The sequence below is a fragment of the Oncorhynchus masou genome, chromosome 13 (genome assembly GCF_036934945.1).
Source record: "Oncorhynchus masou masou isolate Uvic2021 chromosome 13, UVic_Omas_1.1, whole genome shotgun sequence".
NCBI classification, from domain to species: domain Eukaryota; kingdom Metazoa; phylum Chordata; class Actinopteri; order Salmoniformes; family Salmonidae; genus Oncorhynchus; species Oncorhynchus masou.
Window position 1 is genome coordinate 44,112,071 of NC_088224.1, and position 22,440 is coordinate 44,134,510.

Sequence of the window (22,440 nt, forward strand, 5' to 3'; positions counted from 1 at the left end):
TTTATTCTATGCTTTTTAGATATGTAGGCATCAACAGAGGAAATGGGTGAGTTTTTTTAATTGACTGTGATACAATTGATTGGAGATCAATGATTGGTTGATTGAAATGCTAAAATATTGGATTCTGCCACAAATGTATTTGTGTGTGCAATATCAAACATTCATCACAATATGTTCCATGAGACAAGAAAGACTCATGGGCATTTTACATCCCTGGTGGGAAAACTAATGTGGGTATTATAACAGTACTTATTACTACAATGCACACCAATTTGTATTCAACAGACATAAATACAAGTAAAAAAGGTATTCTTGACACGTTGCTGGAATACAGCATCTGTTGCATACTTGGCTGTTATATCTATATTAGGTACATCATTCAAGCCAACCTACACAGTCCTTGCCCTTGAAAATGTATCTTCACTGCATTTTACCCTGAAAAATAATGAAGTAGCTTTTCCATGAAAAATAGGGTAATTGAATATACATTTTTAAAAAGTGATCTTGGGAAACATTGAATATGAATAGATGTTATGAAGAATGTGATATGAAATAGCCAATCTAAAAATGGTTTTATTCAACTCACTTCCCGACAATGCAACATCTGTGTTGCCTCAGTGTGGCATGACACACCAGTACCATAAACACAGAGAAGGCTATCAACTTTCACAGTCAATGTACAGATGTACAGTACCATTGGGTCACATAGAAAATGGGAAGAATATTCATAGCGGAACATTGGTGGGTAATTGAAGCTTGGGCCAGCTTAACGGTGGGCCTGGATAGAGAGATGACGGAGACAGATATAAGAGGGAGATAAAGAGAAGCAGATGAAGGATGAAAGAAAGAGTGATGGTGTGATGCCTTGCAGGTAAACCAGAATCAGATTAGATCCATAATACAGACAAACCACTGCATATGTGTGCTATTGCTGCAACTCAAAGCCAAGGGGAGGAATTCAGCCAGAGAAAATGTCTCTCATTCATCACAAATGCCTGCATATTCCACAACAGGCATATTACCCTCCAAAAAAATCCTGAAAGTGTGACCTTTGAATCAATGGAAAACAACGCAGTGAAGATAGTTTCAATGGCATCCATTGTCACAGCCCAGATGAAAACGAGCTGCTTTGGATGCAGATGCTGGCTAGGCATGGCAGATTCACTTGCTTCTGTCTCCTGAGAGAGAGCCCCGAGTATCTGTTTGTTCCTCTCTGTCTTTCATGGCTCCTTGTTTACTGGCTTTCATGAGTTCTTTAAAGAGGCATGCCGCGAGACAGATATAGTCTGCAGGTGCTTGCTCAGCTAAGGCCTAGCATACAAAGAATCAAGATGGCGGGTTGGGGACTTCAAATCTAGTAAACAATCTGAGGTTCATAACTTATTTGTTATGGCTCACAAGTGTACAAAAATAGATATAAAAAGGGGGGGGGAAGGTCCCCTTTTCCCTAGGCTTATAAGCAAAGTACAAAAATTCACAGTCATCGGTAGTGAGCAACATCAGGTTGAAAATTGTCATAATCCTCCATTTGTCTGTTGGGTCATAAGGAATAAGCGGTGTCTGCTCTGAGGTTGAGAAGGTAAAGAGGCCTGCTAGTGGTACCACAATATCATCCAAATGGATGGGTCTTTGAAACCGACATGGTCTGTTTGAGAGCATTGGAGTCCCATTCCATACGTCGGCTCAAGCAATTTGTCGGGATTTCACACTGTAGGCCTCCAATCATCTCAAACCAATCACAATTGCGCTTCTTCTTGTCATGTAAGCTGGGGTCAAGTCGCAGACGACCTTCCTCAATGCCGCAGTTATTAGAAACACGTATTTTGCAATGTGCTTTTTAATGATGCATCCAATTTCATGCAGATAAGTGTGTGAATTGTAGTGCAGAGCTTAATCTGATGGCACAGTCTGTTATACAAGATGGAAATCAAGAGGAATCAGAAAAGCAAGCACATCAAGTTCCAGCATTAACCACTTGCCTTACCTTGCCTTAACACATCTGCATTATAATAAAAGCTCAAAAAGAAGCTACAGAAAGGCCAAGGCTAGCAAATTACCAAATGATAATATCAAAATGGTAATAACTTGACGAACATCACTTGCATGTAAAAACACAGAGACAGGATGTTTTGTCTCCATTGCTTTTCAAGAGAGCCGGTCATCTAGTTTATTACTTTGAGTATTTTTAATACTTAAGGTTATTTTTCAAGCACTACAATGTTGCAAACAGAGTTAGAAATCATTTAAATGTTGTTTTTTTTGTGTGAAAGCAGGGACTTTTAACAATATAATGGGCTAAACAGCATGCGGTACTCATGAACAATGCATGCATTGACTTTGAGCTCTACGTATTCTAACAGTGCTACAACCTCAAACAGCACAGCATATGCAGCTGTGCATCACAATCACAAGTGGATATCTATGTATTCTGCATGTATGTATTCTATCTATATCTATGTATTCTGACCAAGGACACCATATTTTGTCAACCAAACAAAATAAGACCTGAAAGCCTATAGTACGCTACAAGTTAAAAATGCATAATATAGAGACTTAAATGTGCCCTTTTCAACATGTTCACATAGTCAACCTACAGCTGGGTTGTAATCCTGTATTACAAAGGTAGCAATAAGTTACAAATAAATACAAGGGTTATTAAAGGCACCTGCATAATTGCTCTATTAAACCTGCCCAAATTAAAACATGTTTCTATGGCAACATAATATTAATCCAATTTTACCAAAGCGTTGTTCATTTCCTTTTAACACAGACAGCTTCTGGTTATAAATTGGTGTTGAAGGGGGCAGGAAGCCAAATGATCTCTGGTGTTAATATGTGGGTATCAACTGTCTTAACCCTGGCAAGTGGTGAAATTTGCTCTGAAACTGTGTATGCCTGAGAGTGTGTCACATTGACTATAGTCTCACTTGGACAGATTTACAGCACTGTAAGTAGTAGAAGGCAGACAATGTGAGACTATGGACTCTGGCTTGCGCAACATGCCAAAATAGTCTTGCAATATATCAATCATCCAACAAAAAAAGGTACTGTTAGTTAGGAGTACTTTACACTCTTGGGAAAAAAAGGTAGTAGAATGGAAGAACCCATTGGTTTCAGATATAACCCTTTGGGTTCCACGTAGAACCCTTTGTGGAAAGGATTTCACCCGGAACCAAAACTAGTTGTTCAAAGGGCTCTCCTATGAGGACAGCCAAATAACACTTTCCTGTTCTAAACAGCACCTCTTTTTTAAGAGCGTAGGAAGATGCCTCTGGAATGCCCTCCCAGACCACCTGAAGTCACCACGGACTCTGGGCTCCTTTAAAACGAGCCTATTATCTTTCTCGTTGTGAAGGCTTACTGTTGATAGCTGTGCTCCTTGGTGTCCTTGTCAATGGCGTTTATTTTGTGGACTTAGAAATGATTCTGTATAATGAGAAGCACTTTACAAATGCAATAAATTATTACGGGACATTACAATTAAAAAACAAAGCTTTTGACAAAGGTCTGGTACGATTTGTCCACATCCCAGGCAAAATATTGTGGAGATCCAGTTGTATGCCACATAGAGTGGGGCAAAAAAGTATTTAGTCAGCCACCAATTGTGCAAGTTCTCCCACTTAAAAAGATGAGAGAGGCCTGTAATTTTCATCATAGGTACACTTCAACTATGACAGACAAAATGAGAAAAAAATCCAGAAAATCACATTGTAGGATTTTTAATTAATACATTTGCAAATTATGGTAGAAAATAAGTATTTGGTCAATAACAAAAGTTTATCTCAATACTTTGTTATATACCCTTTGTTGGCAATGACAGAGGTCAAACGTTTTCTGTAAGTCTTCACAAGTTTTTCACACACTGTTGCTGGTATTTTGGCCCATTCCTCCATGCAGATCTCCTCTAGAGCAGTGATGTTTTGGGGCTGTTGCTGGGCAACACGGACTTTCAACTCCCTCCAAAGATGTTCTATGGGGTTGAGATCTGGAGACTGGCTAGGCCACTCCAGGACCTTGAAATGCTTCTTACGAAGCCACTCCTTCGCTGGCCGTGCGATGTGTTTGGGATCATTGTCATGCTGAAAGACCCAGCCACGTTTCATCTGCAATGCCCTTGCTGATGGAAGGATGTTTTCACTCAAAATCTCACGATACATGGCCCCATTCATTCTTTCCTTTACACGGATCAGTCGTCCTGGTCCCTTTGCATGAAAACAGCCCCAAAGCATGATGTTTCCACCCCCATGCTTCACAGTAGGTATGGTGTTCTTTGGATGCAACTCAGCTTTCTTTGTCCTCCAAACACAACGATTTGAGTTTTTACCAAAAAGTTATATTTTGGTTTCATCTGACCATATGACATTCTCCCAATCTTCTTCTGGATCATCCAAATGCTCTCTAGCAAACTTCAGACGGGCCTGGACATGTACTGGCTTAAGCAGGGGGACACGTCTGGCACTGCAGGATTTGAGTCCCTGGCGGCGTAGTGTGTTACTGATGGTAGGCTTTGTTACTTTGGTCCCAGCTCTCTGCAGGTCATTCACTAGGTCCCCCCGTGTGGTTCTGGGAATTTTGCTCACCGTTCTTGTGATCATTTTGACCCCACGGGGTGAGATCTTGCGTGGAGCCCCAGATCGAGGGAGATTATCAGTGGTCTTGTATGTCTTCCATTTGCTAATAATTGCTCCCATGGTTGATTTCTTCAAACCAAGCTGCTTACCTATTGCAGATTCAGTCTTCCCAGCCTGGTGCAGGTCTACAATTTTGTTTCTAGTGTCCTTAGACAGCTCTTTGGTCTCGGCCATAGTGGAGTTTGGAATGTGACTGTTTGAGGTTGTGGATTGGTGTCTTTTATACTGATAACAAGTTCAAACAGGTGCCATTAATACAGGTAACGTGTGGAGGACAGAGGAGCCTCTTAAAGAAGAAGTTACAGGTCTTTGAGAGCCAGAAATCTTGCTTGTTTGTAGGTGACCAAATACTTATTTTCCACCATAATTTGCAAATAAATTCATTAAAAATCCTACAATGTGATTTTCTGGATTTTTTTAAACTCATTTTGTCTGTCATAGTTGAGGTGTACCTATGATGAAAATTACAGGCTTTTTAAGTGACTGACTAAATACTTTTTTGCCTCTCTGTACCCAAATTAATGAAAATGGTAAGCACCGTAAAATTTCCAGATCTTAGACGATCTTATCTTTTCAATTTGTGGTTGAGGCATACAGCTGGATCTGCACAATAGATGCAACCTTTCCAGTCCGATTGAGATACTTAACTGTAAAAACTTGGAGAAAGTTCTGGCTCAGAGAGAACAAACAGCTCATCATGCACATACTCACATCTACCTGAGAATAACGAAGGCATCAGTTGTTTAGCAGTTTATGTCAGCCCCTGAAGGGGATGCTGTGTTTTTACCTCCTAAAAGCATGGCTGCCTCTTCAACAAGCTCCCTGGCTTCGTTATAGATGAGAACTGCTCCGAGCTGCTCCCCATGATGCCTCTTGAGGTTGATAGCCTGCCATTCAAGAATGAGAAATGTTACACGTGAAAAACAGTTGAACTTGGCCTAACATCATCCCACAGACAAAAAATATGATTCAGATGTTGAAAACAAGTGTGCCTCATAATTTCCAAGCTGCCTCGGCTGACGAATAGCTTCACTCTGAGATTCTTGAGCGGCCAAAGTCTGCCATTTAATTTGAAAAACAACAGATTTATGGGATGTTACTTGGGTGACACCCCCAAAAACTAGACGGCAATATTCTGGCAGCAGAATATTGATGACGAATTAATGATGACGAATTAACCAAACAGGTTCCATGTTGGCTTTAAAGGGGCAGTACAGTTGAAAACTGGATTTTCCTGTTTTTTAAATGATAATTCCACACCATGAGGTCAAGAGCTTTAGATTTTTTGTGTTAGCGCTGTTTGAAACAATTGCTGGAACTTTAGCCTGTTCAGGTGGGATGGAACTTTTGGCCCACATCATGACATCACAATGTGATCTGTTTATAATAGACCAATGACTGTTCATTTGAGTCAGGGGGTGGGCTCTAAGACCATTCTATCAGTCAATCAGGACTGTGTATCCAAATATCTTCACATTTGTTTCCGAATCCCCACACAATCAGACTGAGCATTTCAATGACCAAATGAATGGCATATCAAATGAATGCAGATTTTATTTTCATTAAATAAACACACACAGTGATGTATTAGACATATCGTGATGATTTAAAAAATACATTTGCAAAGACTGCATGGCTTTTAAGGTCAAAATTTCGCCCTAAAGTCAACGTCAATGATACAGAAAAAGAAAGTGAATGAATAATAGCATTGTCAGCGAACATGTAACTGACCTCAGACATATAACCAGTAGTATGTCACAAATCTGATAGTTAGCAAGAGGTGGAAGCAAGGTTGTTAGTGAGAGTGTATTGACTGTAATGAAACAAAGAGAACCGCAAGAGCCAGGAAACAATATGTGTGCAAGTATATTCTATTGGAGTGGTGACCTGTATTAGGAACGCAAAATATTAAGTGGCCACAAGGTGGGCCCTTCAGGCCATTCTATAGTTGAAAGAGAATCCTCCATAGTAAAGACACAATACATGAGTGAACCCTTCAGCCCACTTTTCCTCTGACTTTCCTCTCTCTTTCCTTTACCGACAGTGAAGGAACGTGTCATGTTATGTTCCACAATGATACAAAGTGTCGGATTGTAGAGGTTAATTCAAGGCTCTTCCAGATTTCTATTAAAACAGCTGGCTCATGATTTGCAGTCAGAATAACCTGCAGGCCTGCTCTGTTCTATTTTCCTGATCAAAAAGCCATGCAGCAAATGAGATTCAATACAGAGCAGCCCTCAACCCAGACTGTGCCTCAGTGGCCTGGCCGTGTCTAATCGATTCTTCCCCGGTCGCCATAGCTCCGTCGTCTCACAGTGCACCATTCACGCACGCCCCTGTAATAAAGTTAAACTGAGCTGGCCTCGTGGACAAACTGAGGGAGGGAGAGATGGAAAGAAGGAAGAGAGGCGAGGAAGGTGGAGTTAGGCTGTCTGTCAATGCGGCTAGCTGCTAGGCGATGAATTCACCAGCGACTATGCGGTCTGTGACATGAGAACGCAGTGGCCGAGAGTGATATCTTGATAGCATTCACTCACAGCAGTGCTGCTGTTTCACCTGCTTGTAAAACATGGGAGACAGGATCTATTCAATTCATGCAGCTCTCTCTCCGTCTCCTACATCCATCCTCTGACCCCATGTCTGAAACGAAGAGCTGGGCTAAGGGCTCCTAATGCTGTCGACTTATCTCTGTCGCATCTCTGCTTCTCCTGGATCCGGGATGATTGGAAGTCTTATCCTAATGGCAAATCAACTAACTTTACGATTCTGAGCTTTTCTACTTGACTTACTGTGCACTGCTACAGTAGCACAAGCCTAAGGGAATGCCTAGCAGATCATCAACTAAGCATCATATGATCCTATGGCTATGGGTTGATGTAAGCGAATCCTATCATAGGGTTAGGTCAATGTTACTCATGACATTTGCTTAATGAGGAGGGTATGGAGTCTCACTCAACTGTGATATTCAGTTGTTCTCTGCTAGAATTATTTGTGTACGGTGTCCTCCCCATACTCAAGCTTCCCTGTTGTTGTTTGTTACTCTCACCAAAGCATACAGTACATCAGCTTGCTATGACAGATGATGTATGATGAGTTGCCATGGTAACCTTATGTCTCATTGATAGCAGATTTGGCCATAGCTTGTCTCTTGCTGTGCTTGGCATTACATCAGCAGAAGTGAAAGGTGTTTTGGCCAAGCATTTGTTTCCATGCCCTCTCTTGCCACCCACTCAAAGGGTTAATCGGGTTAGTGAACACTGTGATTGGAGGGCTGGGGGTATGGAGTGATGGGTTTAGTATTATGCAAAGAGTTATCATGTGTCTGTGTGAAATATTATACTGTGCCCGGTAACAATGTTAAAGGGTAAGTGGAATTGCACGGTGATGTAATACCAGAAAAAACCTGTGTCTGTGTGTATGTGTGTGTGTGTTCCAATTAGGGCACACCTGGACACAGAATGACTCAAGTGTTTGGTTGGTTGGTTGGACATTGGCTATGAGTGAGACATTTAGAAATGGAAAGTCTTTCATTTCTTTCTACCTCAGCCCCTACGTTAATACTATTCATGAGACATAGGCATAATGAAAATGCCTCTGTCTCATGAAGTCATGGAAATGCACACAATATTGTATACAAACAAGATACTGTTATTTTGCCATTCACCAGAATTCTCCAATTAATGAGGCATATACTACTGTGTTTAAACAGCAGCTCTGACATCATGTGCTGATACTTTAGATTTGTGTGAATGTCTTATAGGACAACTCTGCCCTCTACTGGGGGAAATGCACACTACAATAAGACCAAATATCCTCAGTCAAATTTCAACTAATTAAATTATTTAATTAAATAATTATATTTGCGATGAATATTGCCTTGATTAATGTCCTGCTTCGATTATTGGATACTTTTTATTTTTTGTATTCTCACTGTGAGGATCCTCCTTCAAAAAAGTCTTAGAGCTACTTCAAAATGCAAAACATGTCTGATATTGATTGATGTAACACATGAAGTAATGTTCATATGATGAAGCATAGGCTGCAAAAAGTTTTACAAAACCTTGCTGGATCATCACATCAACATTTTTTCGTTGATCGTTAGGTTGCAATTTTGTTACATTGGTTAGGCGTGTTGCAGACACTGGCGCACATAACTATTTGTGCGTTCGGGGTGAATCTATTTCATCATCCCAACCCACGCATATTACCCCCAATGATCCAGATGAACCCCGAAACGATGAAATAGGACCATGAAGTGTTTAAATATATATATACATTAGACTAGCTGTATTTTGCTTAAAATTACCATAACTTATTTTACACAGCTCTTAAAACAATAACATCCCGGGAGTTAAATAAAGTTGGTCTAATATGATAAACAAAATTCCCTTTGCATGTAACAACAGTTTCCCCCGTATTTTTTCGGCATTCCGGTAGGCTACGTGTCGCTTAAAAAAAACTATGCAAGTTCGGTTAGTCACTCATTTTGACATTTGACGTCACGCTATTGAAAATAAATGTTCTGTCCATAGATTTAGAATAGTTTAATAGGATCTCTATGGTTTTGTTACACATGCATTATGTCATTAATTTTGCCCTATGACGTTACGCAATTTAAATAGGGCCTGAAACTGGGTTAAGGTCATTCAACTTCAGTTGCAACTTCTACAGTTATTAGTAGCACCTTGATAGTTATTATAAATCTAATAATTATGTGTGTCAGTTCACTAGACCCTCAGCTTGCAGCCAACATATGGTCACTAGTAAAATGCCTCGGAGGAAAGTGATGCCCTTTCCTAAATTATCCATGGATTGAGATAGGGATTTGGATTTGTGACTACTTAATTCTCCACACTGGCCAATGATTATAACGGAGATTCTGATCCAACAATACATTCATACAATGTGCCCCTTACCTGAGAGGATAGAAGTTCAATATGTAGCTATATATAGTAGGCTAATGTCAACTCACTGGCTCATCGTTGCCAATGAAAGGAAGTTAGGCTACTGAGCAAGCGTTTTAACCAGGTAACCGAGGGCATGATATACTAGCACAAGATGCCGTGCGGTGAAAGACCGCTTCTCATTCATTTCAATGGATGGGAAGCGGTGAGAAGCGGAGAGGGCGGGGACCTTTGGGCGGTGCGAAGGTGACGTAAGAGGCGGTGAAAAATCTAAAATGTTCCCAACTTTATACAAATCACCACGGCGACCAATCATATCGAGTAGTTCCCATGAGGAATTGGCTGGAGACTTTCTTCAGCAAAGATGGCTGACAAAAATACTAGGATGGAAGCAAATGTGATTATAACATTATAACGAATCATGCAAAACATGTACTGTTGACATGAATATATTAGTTCATGTAGAGACAAACGATTATGAGTAACCGATGTGAAATGGCTAGCTAGTTAGCGGTGGTGCGTGCTAATAGCGTTTAAATCGGTGACATCACTTGCTCTGAGACCTTGAAGTAGTGGTTCTCCTTGCTCTGCAAGGGCCGGGGCTTTTGTGGAGCGATGGGTAACGATGCTTCTTGAGGGGGTCCCTGGTTCGAGCCCAGGTTGGGGTGAGGAGAGGGACGGAAGCTATACTGTTACATATGCATATATTTTTATCATAAAGTTAATTTACGAAAATTGCGATTTAGCAAACTAGCGGACGAGCTTGGGTGTTGTGACATGAGTATGAAATTGTAATTCTGGTTGTTTAATGTTTTAGGGAATCCTGAAACAACCAGCAAACCAGGCTGTCGTCTTGTGAAACAGTCGATGTAAAGAATCTAGCTAGCTAAAGCATTTACTGCATTCAAATTAATTCAATGTGCAATTTTGTATGCTTTCTTTGCTGATATTTGCCATGCAATGCAGATAGATGAAATAACGTAGCTAGCTATGCTATTGCTTATTGTGCAGTGGAGGATTGTTTTTAAACGGTATGCCTATGGATGTGTAACGAGCTATCTAGCCGATCTGTATATGGAACCAAACGTTCAGTATACAGTGGGGCAAAAAAGTATTTAGCCTGCCACCAATTGGGTAAGTTCTCTCACTTAAAAAGATGAGAGAGGCCTGTAATTTTCATCATAGGTACACTTCAACTATGACAGACAAATTGAGAAGAAAATCCAGAAAATCACATTGTAGGATTTTTAATGAATTTATTTGCAAATTATGGTGGAAAATATTATACCCTTTGTTGGCAATGACAGAGGTCAAACGTTTTCTGTAAGTCTTCACGAGGTTTTCACACACTGTTGCTGGTATTTTTGCCCATTCCTTCATGCAGATCTCCTCTAGAGCAGTGGTGTTTTGGGGCTGTTGCTGGGCAACACGGACTTTCAACTCGCTCCAAAGATTTTCTATGGGGTTGAGATCTGGAGACTGGCTAGGCCACTCCAGGACCTTGAAATGCTTCTTACGAAGCCACTCCTTCATTGCCATGCTGAAAGACCCAGCCACGTTTAATCTTCAATGCCCTTGCTGATGGAAGGAGGTTTTCACTCAAAATCTCACGATACATGGCCCCATTCATTCTTTCCTTTACACGGATCAGTCGTCCTGGTCCCTTTGCAGAAAAACAGCCCCAAAGCATGATGTTTCCACCCCCATGCTTCACAGTAGGTATGGTGTTCTTTGGATTTGCATTCTTTGTCCTCAACACGACGAGTTGAGTTTTTACCAAAATGTTCTATTTTTGGTTTCATCTGACCATACGACATTCCACAGCATAACACAGTGCCTGCCCGGTCCCTCTCGCTCTCCGGTAAGCACGGGCAGTTGGCACAGGTCTCCTACCTGACTTCACCACACTCCCCCCCAATAATTTTTGGGGCTGACTCGGGCTTCCAACCGCGCCACCGTGCTGCCTCCTCATACCAGCTCCTCTGCCTTCGCTACCTCCAGCTCTGCTTTGGGGCGTCGATATCCCCCTGGCTGTGCCCAGAGTCCTTTTCCGTCCAACTCGTCCTCCCATGTCCATGAGTCTTGTGATGCTGGCTGCTGCTGCTGCCCGTTACCACGCCTCTTGGTCCGGTTGTGGTGGGTGATTCTGTCACGATCGTCGTAAGAAGCGGACCAAAATGCAGTGTGGTATGTGTTCATGATGATACGTTAATTAAAGAAAGCACTGAACACTGAATACAAAACAGTAAACGAATAATGACCGTGAAGCTATAACAAGAACTGTGCTGACACAAGCAACTAACATAGACAATCACCCACAACCCACAATGACAAAACAGGCTACCTAAATATGGTTCCCAATCAGAGACAATGACTAACACCTGCCTCTGATTGAGAACCATATCAGGTCAAATACAGAAACAGACAAACTAGACATACAACATCGAATGCCCACTCAGATCACACCCTGACCAAACAAAACCTATAAACATACAAAGCAAACTATGGTCAGGGCGTGACATGGACAGCTACGAAAAATACAGATGAAAACTCTCTAGGTAGATAGTGTGGTTTAAAGCTTATCATGAGATACTCTACCCCAGGCAATCAAAACCTCGAGACTTCCTTAGATATCGTGCACCAGCTGTTGTTTACAGGAAGATGGCAAAGGCAGGTTAGCCACTCGTCGCCTGATCCTCACAAGGCACCCTGATATTTTTCCGCAAAATCTCAATTTCCTTCTCCAGCAAATGACAGGGATCTGGATCTGGTTGGGTGTCTTTAGTGGTATATTCCTCCCGTCCGACTCTTTGAAGAAAAACTCTTTGTCTAATCTGAGGTGAGTAATCACAGTTCTGATGTCCAGAAGCTCTTTTCGGTCATAAGAGACGTTAGCAGCAACATTATGTACAAATCTAGTTACGAACAACGCGACAAAACAAACAAAATAGCAGTGTTGTTTAAGAGACGATAAGACGGCAGCCATCCCCTCTCGCGCCATCACAAAACTCCAGGCCCCAGGGAGTAAAAATTGCCCCAAATTTCTGGGACCTATGGTGGCATCAGTCTGCTTGCATTTGTCAGTTATCGTCAGGTATGTGGATGATCAGGGCTTCATTTAGGAACGTTTCTTGGGATACTTTGATGTGTAAAGTGGGTGAGATGTGCAGTCTGTGTTTGACTTTGTGAATTTTGAGATGTTTGAGTTCATAGAGAAACTCATTGTCCAAACCTATGATGGTGCAGCTGTAATGGAATGTATCTGATATTTGTATTTTACAGCCAAGTCCCCTCCAGTTCCCTGAATAAGAGGTGATGACTACTCCACTCCACTACCTTTGTCAACTTTCTCCTAACAGGAACTGAAGCCACTTCTCATGTGCCCGCTCATCCACTGCCACATTGAATGTTTACCCTCCATGCACTGTGAGTACCCCTATACATTTTCTCTCATTCCTGTATGTAGTCAATCACATACACAATCACATTATTACAAATCAATGATTTTACTCCTTGCTCGGACTCATTCTTAGCTCCTTTGTCTAACTGTGTAGTGTCTAGTGTTGTTGTTTTTTGTCTTCCCAGTCAAATCCTGTCCTGCACTGGTCAAGCCTCTGAACACCTCAACTCATTCCTCATACCCTCATTCAATCACTGTGTGATCTCTTTCCCACACGGTGTAAGTAGCTCTCTCATTCCCATTCCCCATAATATTGTACTATAAATGTCTTTATTAAATGCTTTAAGTTGAAATAATTAGTCTTTGCCGATTTTTGAAACACTTTGTCGTCTCTGTGCGTTACGCGCTTATAGCGTGGGTCTCCCAGCCTCCTCAATTTTTCAAGTCACCAGCCTCCACTGGTTCCCATGAGAGACAGAACACTAAGGCAATCACGGCGCAACGCTCTGTATTTTCTGCTGGTTTTCCCCACCACCACAGAAAGCACTATGCTAAGCTGAAACACCTGCATTTTGGAGACTCAATGATATATTTATTTTTTACATTAGTTGCGAACTGATATGTTGACACGTATTAATGGCAAAATAACTTGCAAAAAAAGGCAAGCCCAAACATTTCTGGGATCTTTTTTTGTTGCTAAAAGTATGGGGCCCTGCCCTGAATGACGGGTCGCCACTGCCAGTCAGTGTTTCTTGAGAGTAGCAGAACAAAAATATAAACGCAACATGTAAAGTCACCAGACAAAGTGACAAATGTAAAGTCACCCTTACCCGTCCTGTCGTCTCCTCCCTTTGCCCGGTCTCACTACGGCCTTACAAACTGCGGAGGCTCTGTTTACACACATCTTCCGGCACTATGGGGTGCTTGAGGATATAGTGTCTGACCGGGTTCCCCAGTTCACGTCAAGGGTCTGGAAGGTGTTCATGGAACGTCTGGGGGTCTCGGTCAGCCTTACCTCAGGTTTTCACCCCGAGAGTAATGGGCAGCTGGAGAGAGTTAACCAGGATGTGGGAAGGTTTCTGCGGTCTTATTGCCAGGATCTGCCGGAGGAGTGGGCGAAATTCGTGCCCTGGGCAGAGATGGTCCAGAACTCACTACGCCACTCCTCCACTAACCTTTCTCCCTTTCAATGTGTATCAGGGTATCAGCCGGTTCTGGCTCCATGGCATCAGAGTCTGACCGAGGCTCCTGCAGTGGACAATTGGTTCCGGCGATCGGAGGAAAGCTGGGAGGCCGTCCACCTTCAGCGCGCCATACTGCGGCAGAAAGTTAGCGCAGACCGTCACCGCAGTGAGGCCCCGGTGTTCGCACCAGGGGACAGGGTCTGGCTCTCGACCCGAAACCTGCCCCTCCGCCTGCCCTGCCGGAAGCTGGTTACAGGGGGGGGTACTGAGTGTGGTACTGTCACGACTTCTACCGAAGTCGATGCCTCTCCGTGTTCGGGTGGTGCTCGGTGGTCGACGTCACCGGTCTTCTAGCCATCATTGATCCATTTTTCATTTTCCATTGGTTTTGTCTTGTCTTCCTACACACCTGGCTTCATTAATTCATTACCTGCTGTGTATTTAACCCTCTGTTTCATTTTTTGTTTATCTCTGAATAGAAACACCATAATTTTAATCAAATTAAGACTAATTTCTTAAAATCAATCCCATATACTATGTTATTATAAAAAAGGTTATAACTTCTCTGCTAACGCCAATACGGAAGACTATCAAATGCTTCTCAAAGATGCCCTCTGGTGGTGAAACTAGCAATAGCTTGCATTATCAGAAAGAATGGCTGACAAATAGATAACGTGCCACAGAATGCTGCAGCAGCCCACAAGGTGTACCACAGTATGACACAACTTTTAAAGAAGGAACCACTGTATGAACTTTAACTTAGTAAAATTGTTGAAATTGTTGCATGTTGCATTTATATTTTTGTTCAGTATATGTCCATTGCGCTGCACACAATTTAAACTTAGTCTTGAATGATGCATGCCAGTATATACCAGAGTTAAGGGACTGTTGATATTGCAACCACACTCAAACACCGGTTTCTCCACTAACCTATGAACGAAATCACATGCCACTTTTTTTCTTCAAGCCCTAAAAAACGGTTGTCCGATTAAAGATGATAATCTTTATGCATTGGACAATTTATTGTCTGTCCAGTGTCCAGATGACCTGTCCCCAGAGCGACCTATACTGGTCTTATATGCACTTTTGAACACCTGAGAAAGCTGCACTCATTGCACTGGCGCCGTCGTAGCCTTAACAACGGCATAGGGTGCATTTGGAAAATAGTCAGACCGTTTGACTTTTTCCACATTTCGTTACGTTACAGTTCAATTGTTTTTTTCCCTTCATCAATTTACACACAATAGCCCATAATGACTAACCAAAAACTGTTTTTTATTAATGACATTTACATAAGTACATAAGTACCCTTTACTCAGTACTTTGTTGAAGCACATTTGGCAGCGATTACTGCCTCGAGTCATCTTGGGTATGACGCTACAAACTTGGCACACCTGTATTTGGGGAGTTTCTCCCATTCTTCTCTGCAGATCCTCTCAAGCTGTCAGGTTGGATGGAGAGCGTTGCTGCACAGCTATTTTCAGATCCCTCCAGAGATGTTCGATCAGGTTCAAATCCGGGCTCTGACTGGACCACTCAAGGACATTCAGAGACTTGTCCCGAAGCCACTCTGTGTTGTCTCGGCTGTGTGGTTAGGGTCGTTATCCTGTTGGAAGGTGAACCGTCTCCCAAGTCTGAGGTCCTGAGCGCTCTGGAGCAGGTTTTCATCAAGGATCTCTCTACTTTTCATCTTTCACTCAATCCTGACTTGTCTCCCAGTCCCTGCCCCTATAAAACATCCCCACAGCATGATGTTGCCACCACCATGCTTCACCATAGGGATGGTGCCAGGTTTCCTCCAGACGTGACGCTTGGCATTCAGGCCAAAGAGATCAATCTTGGTTTCATCAGATCAGAGAATCTTGTTTCTTGTGGTCTGAAGGTCTTTAGGTGCCTTTTGGCAAACTCCAAGCGGGCTGTCTTGTGCTTTTTACTGAAGAGTGGCTTCCATCTGGCCCCTCTACCATAAAGTCCTGATTGGTGGAGTGCTGCAGAGGTGGTTGTCCTTCTGGAAGGTTCTCCCATCTCCACAGAGTAACCCTGGAGCTCTGTCAGAGTGACCATTGAGTTCTTGGTCACCTCCCTGACCAAGGCCCTTCTCCCACAATTGCTCAGATTCCTAACTTCTTCCATTTAAGAATGATGGAGAACTTTGTGTTCTTGGGGACCTTCTTGGTACCCTTCCCCATATCTGTGCCTCGATTACAATCCTGTGTCTGCAGACAATTCCTGCTCTGACATGCACTGTCAACTGTGGGACCTTATGTAGACAGGTGTGTGCCTTTCCAAATCATGTCCAATCAATTGAATTAACCACAGGTGGAATCCAAGTTGGAGAAACATCTCAAGGATGGTCAATGGAAACAGGATCCACATGAGCTCAATTTCGAGTCTCAAAGCAAAGGGTCTGTATACTTATTTTAATAAGTTATTTCTGTTTTTTATTTTGAGTACATTTGCAAAAATGTTTTCGATTTGTCCTTATGGGGTATTGTGTGTAGATTTCTGAGGGAAAAGGTTGTAACGTAACAAAATGTGGGAAGAGTCAAGGTGTCTGAATACTTTCCTAATGCACTGCAAGTTCACCAATATCCCCTTATACCTTCAATCAGTTACATTTTTAATTTTCAAGGCCTGAGGTACTTTTTCAGTCACATTTTTGAAGCCCAAGAAATACACACGTAACTTCCAAGTACATATGGACATTAAAAAGGTTTATGAATTACTTTTTGGAGGGTTACTGTCAAAATAATGTTTTGAAAATAAAATTGACATTGATGACATGCGCATGGGCCCCCAGTACGCCAGTGCTGATGATCACTGCTCTTATTGTGGAGACTACTCGCCTTTTACTATTTTCCCCATATGCAAAGAGGAGTTCTCCCTGCAGGGAAGAGTCCCGTTATTGGGGCCTACCTCCAGCATCATGGTAGTAGCAAAGACGAGGAACAGACAGCGACCGTGGCCTCCCCACTGACTAAGGGCTGCAAGGCTATTGCTGCGAAAAAGCCAAAGGTCTCAGACTGGAAGGCGTTTCACAGCTACCTGAGAAAGAAGATGAGGTCTTCCTCAGAGCAGACCTCCAGGGTCGAGGCCCGGGAAAACTGCTGCCTGCCTTACTGGCTGGCAGCTGTTCAGACTATTTTTGCAAAAGAAAATCGATTGACATATTTTTTTTCAATAAAAAATATTATTTTGTAACTCATGTTTCTTTTAAAGTAATTAAAATAAGAAATAGATAGATATAGATAGGTAAAGTTATAGGTTCAACAATAGTTGAACACTCACACACATACAAAAAGGAGCTAATATATATATATATATTAATTTAATTCCATACAATTTAAAGTCTACTCTTTTATTGTTTAGCACTTTAATATTTCACTCTGCACTGGCACTTTTTAAATTATTTTAAGTATGGAACTGGCCGATGGGCTAAATAAGGGTTATGACTACAGTTAAGGGGATGTTTGGACATAAATAGCTTGTAATTAAGTAATTAATTAATTAGTTAATACTTTATTATCCCATAGGGAAATTTGCCTGCAACAACATATTCAAATTTCCCTATGGGACAATGAGGTGTTCATTCATTCATAATTAAGTGCAAGCTATTTATGTCCAAGCATCCCCATAATTGTAACTCTTATTTAGTCTTTCAGCCAGTTGCACACTAAAAAATAATCCAATCCCTATTATAAATACAGCATCAAACACATTTGCTGCAGTAAAGGGAAGGCAGTTTGCCATAAAACATCAATCAACATAGTATCATGAAAAAGTACCCAGTTGTCATACTTGAGTAAAAGTAAAGATACCTTAATAGAAAATGACTCAAGTAAAAGTCACCCAGTAGAATAATACTGCAGTAAAAGTCTAAAAGTATTTGGTTCTAAATATACTTAAGTATCAAAAGTAAATGTAAGGCTCGGCGCTGGAGACAGGATGCAGTTACATGGAGTAGACGTTTAATTTAACCAACGAAAAGGACAGCGTTAGGACATTAACACACAACGACATTAATGCATACACCGGGAACACACAGAGGCAACAGACAGATAAGGGGAGGCAATCAAATAATGATGGGGTTCAGGTGAGTCCAATGATTGGGGATGAAGCGCAGGATATGCGTAACGGTGGTGACAGTTGTGCGTAGTGAAGGCGGTCTGGCGCCCTTGAGTGCCAGAGAGGGAGAGCGGGAGCAAGCGGTAAAAGTAGAAATCATATATTACGCAAAGCATACGGCACCATTTTCTTGTTTTGAAAATGTACGGATAGCCAGGGATACATTCCAGCACTCAAAAGATGTATTTGTGTTTAGTGAGCCTGCCAGATCGGAGGAAGTAGGGATGATGTCCTCTTGATAAGTGTGTGAATTGGACCATTTTCCTGTCCTGCTAAGCATTCAAAATGTAACAAGTACTTTTGGGTGTGAGGGAAAATGTATGGAGTAAAAAGTACATTATTTTCATTAAGAATGTAGTGAAGTAAAAGTAAAAGTTGTCAAAAATATAAATAGTAAAGGACAGATACCTAAAAAAACTACCTAAGTAGTACTTTAAAGTATTTTACTCAAGTACTTTAGCCACTGATAGATCCTATTCTCAGGGCAGCATGCCAAGTCCCAAAGGGCTCAGGTCAAAATTAGTGCAGAATATAGGGAATAGGTGCTATTTAGGATGCGCACTGTCCGAAGGAGATGCTTAACATTATATATAAATATAAATATAACATTATATCCTAAATATATTATGGCGCCGGAGGGGATGGGTGCCATTTTATTGGCTCTTAACCAACCGTGCTATTTTGTTCGTTTTTTCACATTGTTTGTAACTCATTTTATACATAATGTTGCTGCTACCGTCTCTTATGACCGAAAAGAGCTGGACATCCGAACAGCGATTACTCACCTCAAACTGGACAAAGATATTTTCTTTAATGAGTCTGATGTGAAGGATATACTGCTTTGTCAAGACAAGGCCCAAAATATTACAGACTACAAAGGGAAACGCCACCGCGAGCTTCCTAGTGACACGAGCCTACCAGACGAGCTAAATGCCTTTTATGCTCGCTTTGAGGCAAGCAACACTGAAGCATGCATGAGAGCACTAGCTGTTCCGGACAACTGTGTGATCACGCTCTCCGTAGCCGACGTGAGTAAGACCTATAAACAGGTCATCATTCACAAAGCTGCGGGGCCAGACAGATTACCAGTATGTGTACTCAAAGCATGCGCGGACCAACTGGCAAGTGTCTTCACTGACATTTTCAACCTCCCCTCGCTGACTGAGTCTGTAATACCTACATGTTTCAAACAGACCACCATAGTCCCTGTGCCCAAGAAAGCGAAGGTAACCTGCCGAAATGATTACTGCCCCATAGCACTCACGCTAGTAGCCATGAAGTGCTTTGAAAGGCTGGTCATGGCTCACATCAACACAATCAACGCCGGAAACCATAGATCCACTCCCAATTCGTGTTGTTTTACTTTAATTTATTTAGTAAATATTTTGTTAACTCTATTTCTCGAACTGTGTTGTTGGTTAAGGGCTTTTTTTAAATGTAATTTTATTTATTTATTTTTACCCGTTTTTCTCCCCAATTTCGTGGTGTCCAATTGTTGTAGGAGCTACTACTATGGGCTCGGGAGAGACGAAGGTTGAAAGTCATGCGTCCTCCGATACACAACCCAACCAAGCCGCACTGCTTCTTAACACAGCGCACATACAACCCGGAAGCCAGCCGCACCAATGTGTCGGAGGAAACACCGTGCACCTGGCGACCTTGGTTAGCGTGCACTGCGCCCGGCCTGCCACAGGAGTCGCTGGTGCGTGATGCGACGCGATGGCACAGCTGGCACTGCAGTACATCGCCCTTTACCACTGCGCCACCCGGGAGGCCGGTTAAGGGCTTGTTAAGTAATCATTTCACGGTAAGGTTGTATTTGGTTGTATATACCTGTTGTATTTGGTGTATATAACAAATAAAATGTGATTTGAACTACTTTCCCAGAACTAGACAGTGAGGGAGTATAACCGAACAGACTTGTTCTGGTTATCCATGTCTGTTTTTCTCCCCAACCGAACAGACTTGTTCTGGGGATCCATGTCTGTTTTTCTCCTCAACCGAACAGACTCGTTCTGGGGATCAATGTCTGTTTTTCTCCCCAACCGAACAGACTTGTTCTGGGGCTCCATGTCTGTTTTTCTCCCCAACCGAACAGACTTGTTCTGGGGATCCATGTCTGTTTTTCTCCCCAACCGAACAGACTCGTTCTGGGGATCCATGTCTGTTTTTCTCCCCAACCGAACAGACTTGTTCTGGGGATCCATGTCTGTTTTTCTCCTCAACCGAACAGACTTGTTCTGGGGATCCATGTTCCATGTCTGTTTTTCTCCCCAACCGAACAGACTTGTTCTGGGGATCCATGTCTGTTTTTCTCCTCAACCGAACAGACTCGTTCTGGGGATCCATGTCTGTTTTTCTCCCCAACCGAACAGACTTGTTCTGGGGATCCATGTCCGTTTTTCTCCCCAAACGAACAGACTTGTTCTGGGGATCCATGTCTGTTTTTCTCCTCAACCGAACAGACTTGTTCTGGGGATCCATGTCTGTTTTTCTCCTCAACCGAACAGACTTGTTCTGGGGATCCATGTCCGTTTTTCTCCCCAACCGAACAGACTTGTTCCGGGGATCCATGTCCGTTTTTGTCCCCAACCGAACAGACTTGTTCTGGGGATCCATGTCCGTTTTTCTCCCCAACCGAACAGACTTGTTCTGGGGATCCATGTCTGTTTTTCTCCCCAACCGAACAGACTCGTTCTGGGGCTCCATGTCTGTTTTTCTCCTCAACCGAACAGACTCGTTCTGGGGCTCCATGTCTGTTTTTCTCCCCAACCGAACAGACTTGTTCTGGGGATCCATGTCTGTTTTTCTCCCCAACCGAACAGACTTGTTCTGGGGATCCATGCCAATACTCTGCTGTGGTAACGGGTAAAAGCATGTTTGGATCTGGTATCAAATCAGCGGGGAAAACATCCACTTTAGTCTCTCAGTGGCTGACTGTTTTTTTTAAGCTCCAGAGAGGATTGTGTTCACCTGCCTCAGTGCCTCTGCAGAGTTAACATAGCATACATTCTTTTGATATTGAAAAATACATGCTTCTCTTATGTTTGGTTTCCTTCTGGCCCATTCTTAATGAAAAACAGTTCATCATTTGTCATCTGTGTATAGCCTCCGGCTTAGTCCAGACTCAATTTGTAATGTCTGTAGTTTAGCCCACACTGTGACAGTGCCAGGGGTGCTATATAACATTCACAGAAACACAGCCAATAAACAGAGGGTCCAGGGATAGAAATGCTCTTCTGAGACCCTCTTTCTCTGAAGCTGCTTAATCACTTGCATGACGTTGCCAACTGCATTCCCACTGAACACAGACATCAATTCAACCTCTATTCCATGTTGGTTATATACTGTATATATTTATACTCCAGAGTCCGACATTGCTCGTCCTTATATTTCTTTATTCCATCCTTTACTTTTTAGTTTTGTGTCTATTGTTGTGTTTTATTAGATATTACTGCACTGTTGGAGCAAGAAATACAAGCATTTTGCTACATCCGCAATACCATCGGCTAAATATGTGTATGCTACAAATAACATTTTATTTTAAACATTGATTCAACCAGTGTGTGCCCAGTGGGTTCATTTCACAGTTAAATGCATTTTTAGTAGGCCTTTTACTCAGCCTGTATGCAAATGTATTTTGGAGGGAAAATTAAGCCTTTATTTGTATATCTTAAACGTAAAACGACTGCACTTCAAAGCCACAATTTCTCACCTGCCAATTTCTTATTGATAGCTTGAGAGCAGAGGCTTCTGACCTTGAATTTAGCAAGGCGACGGCTGCGAACAAACCCCACCCTCCATCTCTTCATTGGTTCTGTAGCACAGAATTCACGTGCATTCCCCAATGAGAGATGATTTGTAGTGGAGTCCGGGCAGCGAGCTCCTTGCTGGCGGTTCGCGTCTTGGCAGGGGAGTGTGTTTTCCACCGTGTTGCTATGGAACGCGGGAAACAGCAGATGTAGGTTAGTTTAGACCTGGGCAGCTGCTGCAGAGGCCCATGCAGAGACAGACCTGCACTGTCTGACGGAGGCTATCGGCTGGGAATGGGATCAAAGGTCTGTCAACGCTAGGCAGGTTTCAGTGCTCTAAACCTGCTGAACCTCCCACCTCCATCTAACCTAACAAACACCTCACAAACACTCACCAAGGAGTTATGGATGAGGATAAAGAACTGTCACACTGCCACAGTTTGG